Source organism: Asterias rubens, chromosome 16 (genome assembly GCF_902459465.1).
Source record: "Asterias rubens chromosome 16, eAstRub1.3, whole genome shotgun sequence".
Lineage (NCBI taxonomy): Eukaryota > Metazoa > Echinodermata > Asteroidea > Forcipulatida > Asteriidae > Asterias > Asterias rubens.
The window spans coordinates 14,098,313-14,105,928 of NC_047077.1; positions in this window are offsets into that span (position 1 = coordinate 14,098,313).

A 7,616-nucleotide genomic window follows, 5' to 3' on the forward strand; every position below is an offset into this window, starting at 1 on the left:
TGAAGTCTTTCAATATTTGAGTGAGAAATTACCTTTTCCTCAAAAACTATACGTTACTTCACCACAGGGAACCGTTTCTCACAATGTGTTATACCATCAACAGCTCTCCATTGCTTGTTACCAAGTAAGTTTTTTATGCTAACAGTTATTTTGAGTAATTACCAAGAGCGTCCAGGGCCCAATTTCACGAGTCGCTTAAGCGGAAAATATTGCTTAACAATAATATTGTCTGCTAAGCAGAAATGAGCAAGATATAAGTCACATATTGTACATGTGACATGATAGTTTGGTTTATAGCCTTACACTGGTAAGCGTAATTTTGCTGTGCTAAGCTACTTTTTGTGTTTAAGCAGCTATATGAAACTGGGCCCAGTACCTTTAAAGATCAGTCATCTGGTGTGCAATTTCCATGAACTGAAGTTTATGGTCGTCCAGCTTGTGCTGTATTCATTAATTAGTAAAAGTGGACACCAATGATACATCGCGTGTGAACAGTCCCACTGTGAAACAAAAATCACCTGTAGAATCGATGCTTGTAAGAGTAAGAGTTTCCTTGTCTCATGTGAATACCACCTGTCAACGGTTGTCAATAAAACGATCCGGGTGTTGAAGAAGCTACGATTTCCAGTAGCCTTTTCGAAGTATGGTGGACACTATAACAGAGTCATGGAGGTAGAAATGCACTGTTTGGTTTGGTTGTGTACAGACAAATTTACCCAAACCTAACAGTGTTGATGCATTGTGTCCGCATAGCTGCATCCTCTGTGAATTTGTTTTCTCTCGATGATGTCGTGGCTTTATCCTAGCACAATTCTTCAAGTAATGCTGTTTTGTTTTTTGTTTTGTTGGCGAAATGGTATACAGTCCTCTAATACCAAAAATTCAAGCAGGTATTTTGTTTGGCATTATTATTTGAAAGTATACCGTGCAACCGCGTACCGGCGGATATACCAAACCGGTAGTTCATTACACAGGCATAGCTTATTTTGTGGGTCACCTAAAAATTGATTTTCCAATCTCGCCCAATGGATAACGATCAGGCGGTCCTGTTCCCCCCCCTCCCCACATGTCGACTTTCATTGCCAAGTGGTTTCAGAGACCAGCGTCGCAAAGTCGACTGTGGACTTCTGTAGAGGCTAGGTTTTTCCCAGTCAATATCCAAGTCATTAACTGTCTATGTCTGACACATTAGTAGGGCGGCCGTTTGTCATTATTTCTCAAGATCGAATATATAATGGAGCCTCCGGATTGAATATAAAAGTCATTAAAATTCCCACTGGCTATACAATTCCGCACTTGACGGGTAACATATTAAGCGCCAGAGTGTATTTATGTTAAAAGATCAGATTTGGAAGGGGGTTGATAACCCGTCAACCCACATAATAAGCGGTGCAATGTTCAAAAAGCATGATATGCGTACACAAAGCAATGGAGATAATAATACATGCCTCACTTAAATACGCTGGCATAACTGGGCCTTCAAAATTTTCAATACCTATTTTTTTTAAGAGTCACATTTTGTTAAGAGTCAGATGAGAGTTTCACAAGCACGTATGGACGAAGAAAATTGGAACAAGTAGGCCTACACAATAATCTCGGTGTTATTAATGAAATTACCATACATTATGAAATAATAGCAATATTTATTTTAGGTAATTTGTTTCCTGTATGTTGTAGCTATCGCAATTTAAAGGAGAGGTACACGTTTGGTAATTACTCAAAACAAAAATAAAAACTGACTTGGTAACGAGCATTAAGCTGTTGATAGTATAAAACTTTGTGGGATCGGCTCCCTCTGAAGTAGCATAGATTTTGAGAAAGAGGTAATTTCTCACTAAAACAATAAAAGGCTTCTAGTCTTTTATTCCTATCCGAAAGCACACAAATTCGTCCAACAAGGGTGTTTTTTTTCATATTTTTCCGCAACTTCGATGACCAATTTAGCTAAAATGTCCACAAGCTCGTTATTTTATGCTTATGTTGGGATACACCAAGTGAGAAGACTGGTCTTAGACAATTACCAAACGTGTCTTCCCTTTAAGTCTCTAGTATCAAGCTAAGACGGTTGTGGTAAGTAGGCCTAAGGCTACGACCGAGGCTTAGGCCTACTCTAACTGATTAAAGGCAATGGACACCTTTGGTAATGGTCAAAGACATAGTCTTCTCATGCACAAAATAACAAACCTGTGAAAATTTGAACTCAATTGGTCGTCGAAGTTGCGAGAAAATAATGGAAGAAAAAACACCCCTGTTACACGAAGTTGTGTGCTTTCACATGCTTGATTTCCGGACCTCAAAATCTAATTCCCGAGGTCTCGAAATCAAATTCAAATATTTTAGCGGAAAATTACTTCTTTCTCGAAAACTACGTTACTTCAGAGAGTGCCATTTCTCCTTTTTTTGAATTTTTATATAAGACAAACATCTCTCCATTGATCATTACCAAGTAAGTTCTAATGCTAACAATTATTTTGAGTAATTACCAATAGTGTTCAGTGCCATTAAAGCAAAGTATCACAGTCTGTTTTAAAGGGAAGGTACATGTTTGGTTATTACAAAAAAACACAAATATTAACTTAAAAACTGACTTGGTATCGAGCATTGGAGAGCTGGTGATAGTGTAAAACACTATGAGAAACGGCTCCCTCTGAAGTAGCATAAATTTTGAGAAAGAGGCAGAAGTCTTTTACTCAATATCTGAAAGCACGCAAATTCAAGGGTGTTTTTTCTTTTATAATTTTCTCACAACTTCGATGACCAATTGAGCTCAAATTTTCACAGGCTTGTTATTTTATGCTTATTTTGGGATACACCAAGTGAGAAGACTGGTCTTTTACAATTACCAAAGGTGTCCAGTGTCTTTAAACGTCATTGATAAATATACGTGTATCCACCATGTCTCTAAAGCATTGAATTGGATACACCGATACAACATTTATACCGCCCATTTTGTCCTTCGGACCATAATTCCAGACAACAAAAATGCAAATCCCCCATTCTCTTTAGCAGTCACGAAATGGTGAGCCAGTATCTATCAAGGCGGAAGCAAGTCAAAAGTTAAGCATTCTGGATTACAGACACTGGGTACTATTGGTAATTGTCAAAGACCAGTCTTCTCACTTGGTGTATCTCAACATATGCATCAAATAACAAACCTTGTGAAAACGTGAGCTCAATTGGTCGTCGAAGTTGCGAGATAATAATGGAAATAAAAACCACAATAGTTTGTGTGCTTTCAGATGCTTGATTTTGGGACCTCAAATTCTAAATCCGAGGTCTCGAAATCAAATTAGTGAAAAATTCTTTTTTTCTTCACGAAAACTACTTTATGATAATAATTATTTTGAGTGATTACCAATAGTGTCCACTGCCTTTAAAAGGGAATGTACAAGAGGAGAAATACCCAATATTTTGTGTGCAAATAAATTAACCTTGGAAGATTAGTTCCCCTTCCTTTCTCGACTTAATAATCTGTTTTATATGTTTATGATCATATTCGTTCGACAATGGTCCATAAAAATGTTGAAATTGGTAGAACAATTAATAATTGTTCTGTCTGTCTTAACAGCTTTATGGTATTTAATATGTTTACCGATAATCTCTATATATCTAGCTAGCTAGATTATATGTATTAAGTTGCATCACTTTGAAGCCACTAAGTTCATAAAGAGTATATTTTGTCTTAGTTACCTAGACTCTCACTCTACTTAAATACACTGGACACTATAGGTAATTGTCAAAGACCAGGCTTCTCATTTGATGTATCTCAACATACGCATACAATGACAAACCTGTGAAAATTTGAGCTCAACCGGTTGTCGAAGTTGCTAGGACAGTGAAAGAAAAAACAGCCTTGTCACGCGGTATTGTGTGCTTTCAGATGCTTGATTTCGAGACTTCAATTTCTAAGTCTGAGGTCTCGAAATCAAGTTCGTGGAAAATTACTTCTTTAACGAAAACTACGTTACTTCAGAGGGAGCCGTTTCTCACAATGTTTTATACTATCAACCTCACCTCATTACTTGTTACCAAGTAAGGTTTTATGCTAATAATTATTTTGAGTAATTACCAATAGTGTCCACTGCCTTTAATGTTTGTTAGTCCATTGTGATTTTGTATGTCAGGGCATGCCTATACCACACTACCGTTTGCTTTTCTGGTTATGCCCGCTAAGTCTTAATTTAATTACTGAAGGAAAGTATGAGACTTGTGTTACATTTAGAAACTGTTTTGCCGAATACACTCCCTTCCTATTAATTGTTGCTAATAAAAAAATAGAAAACTTTTTGCAGTGTTTTAGTGTTCAGCTTACTGTTAAAACGACTCAATTCCTCAGCAATTGAACTGTGTTTGTTTACGGGGATACCAGGATCGTCCAGCAGGAAGATGAAGAGGAAAAAAAAGAAAAAAAGACGAGTGTTTCAGAAAAAAAACCTCTCGCCTGCAGATAGAATTGGCAAGTACCAGGTGACACTACTTGAGATCTACAACAAGATGACGGCTACAGTGTGTAATAAAGTCCGGGAAACGTGTATGGAGTCCCACAAAATGAGTGAAGCCTTCATGGGGCCCGGCGTGGCTTGACGTCGGGGTACCATAGGTTCGTTGCGCTGCCGGGCAACCCATAATTTACTCTCGAGTGTTAGACATCATTCAAAGATGTATCAGGAAAGACAGAACTTTTGGTACAGGTTGACCGGGGTCATATCCCAGGTTTACCACATTATTTAACTTCCTAAATGTACTGTAATGTTAAACAGGTGAAAACTACAGAGTGCATGGTGTTGTATGTCTTGTACTACTATAATATGGGCGGGTACTGAATGCAGTCAAATTAAACAAGATTACGTTCTTGCTCATATGGGATCTTGGTCAAGGCAAGTTCAAACCTGTGCAAAATTTTATAGAACAAGCACAACAAGTAGCCAAGCACTACATAATTACGCTTAACAGAATAAGGTAAACAGCCAAAATACAATGTCACACGTACAATTTGTCACTGGTATCCTGCTCCTTTTTGCTTAGCAGAAAATTGTTAAGCAATATTTCAATTTCATATGTGAGCTACTTATAAGCATAAAAAAAGCTAAGCAAAAAATAAAAAATAAATGCTGACTAAGAACAAGGGTACCAGCCAAAATACAATTTCACATTGTACAAGTGTGACTAGTATCCTGCTCATTATTGCTAAGCAGGGATTTGCAGTATTTTTCTGCTAAAGCAGCTGTATGAAGTGGAGCCTTGGTTTTTAATTGGAGTGTGGAATTATCAAGTTATCTGATTGATAAACTTACAATTTATCTGTTTGACACAGAATATTTCGGTATTAACATTATTTGCTCGCATCACACAAAATGTGTATCAAAAATGTAAAAGGCCTATATAAACAAGGTAACACTAAGCCAATTTCATCGAGCTTCTTAAGCACAAAAAGAAGCTTAGCACAAAATAATTATGCTTACCAGCATAAGGTCAGAAGCAAAAGTACCATGTCACGTGTACAATTTTTAATTGGTATCCTGCTCCTTTTTGCTTAGCAGAAAACTGTTAAGCAACATTTCTTGCTTTATGGAATTGCACACGCAAGTTGAGCATGCGCCATTCGTTACTGCCATACACCGAAACCCATAACCCATCCCAGTAGACATTTTGCTAACTCGAATGGACTCAACTCTAAATGAAAAACTGTGAGAAATCGTTTCTGGCGTACTTCAAAGCAGGAATTGTATTTATTGACATTTCCCGTATACAAGAAGCAGTTCAACAAACATGTCAATTATTGCAAAATTGTAAAAACTGAAACACATCAAAATCGGAAACCCCCGGAAAGGAGAAAACTACTTTCCTGTGATATTTCACAGGGTCGTTGAAATGTCAGAATGTAAACACATTAATAACGTCCCACAGGATTTATATCAATAACTCTCTGCCCTTGTGAAAATACAAAACCGGGAGTATACAGGGTAGAAGATGAAAAATGGAGTTGGCCTAACTCAAAACGTGCCTCTCCATCGGAAACATGCGTGCAGAGAGAACAAGGTACATCAATATAAAGCATGGCCTTCGGTGTAGAAAAGAAAAGATGAATAAATATAAACAGTGACGCAGCGAAACTGAACAAAATATTACAAGTACACAATTATCACAGTTTGATGCAAATGCTAACGGTACAGAGTGAATATAATTACATGTTAATTGTAAAAACAGCCAAATGCAATTTGCTTTTCGGCGTACACCCCCTAGTGGGTTAATAACAGCAGGCATTTGTACGCCTTTTCATCTAAGTGGACGAGGTTGTGCTATGCTGGATCATTATAGTATGATATGAACTCAATATTTACCAAAATTGTCTCTAAAGTGAAATCAACATTAACCTTTAAATGCACTGGGCACTATTGGTAATTACTCAAAATAATTGTTAGCATAAAACTTACTTGGTAATGAGCTATGGAGAGCAGCTGTTGATTGTATAAAACAATGTGAGAAACGGCTCCCTCTTAAACGTAGTTTTTGAGAAATAGGCAATTTCTCAGTCAAATAATAAGACTTCTGGGCCGATTTCATAAAGAGTAAGGACTAGTCCTAACTTAGGACTAGTCCTACGGGATATACAAAACATGTGGCTAGTCCCAAGTTGGTACGAGTAACTCGTCCTACTCGAGATAAGACTAGTCCTAACTCTGTGTGAAACCCCCCAGGTGCCCTTGTATAAGGCATCCGAGAGCACTCAAAACTTATGTACAACAAGTATGTTTTTTATTTCATTTTTTTATTTCATTTTTTTCTTACAACTTCGATCACTAATTGAGCCAAACTTTTCACAGATATGCATTAAGTTGGGATTTGACAATTACCAATGGTGTCCGGCCGTGGATTTCACCAAACTCATCCTAACTTAGGATTAAGCCTAGGACTTAGGACGTCTTAAGTTCCGTATCCTTATACGTTAGGACACAATGTGCCCGTCCTATTAGTTAAGACGGGTTACCCGTCCTAACTCGAGATAGGATTAATCCTAGTGTTTCGTAAAATCGGCTGCGCCTTTAAGCTAAAACCATTAAGAATCAATTTGATGGGTTTACACAGTGACAACTCCTCCAACACTTGTCAAACGGACATAGCGAGAAGTACATGCAATATTCAATCGCTTTCAATCAATCATCAATGATAATTAAAACTGATGGGCTCTGTTGAAGGAGTATGTACGTGATGTGGTTCGGCAATTAGGCTTTCTCGGGGGAAAAAATGAAGGTCCAAAATACTTACTAACTCCTTTAGATTAATTTTAAACGTTAATGTTTGATCAAGAAACTGGATCAGTAAATTTGTGTAACTGCAATAACGCAGTGGTAAATGGATGAACAATGTATAACGCTAAAAATATTAATCTTTAAAGCCATTATACACTTTCGGAACAGAAAAAACAAAAAAAAGTTCACAGATTTACAAATAACTTACAGGGTTTACAGAAGGTAATGGTGAAAGACTTCTCTTGAAATATTATTCCATGAAATGCTTTACTTTTCGAGAAAAATATTAAAACAATATCAATTCTATCGACAATTACGGATTTATTTTAAACACATGTCATGACACGGGAAACGTGCGGAAACAAG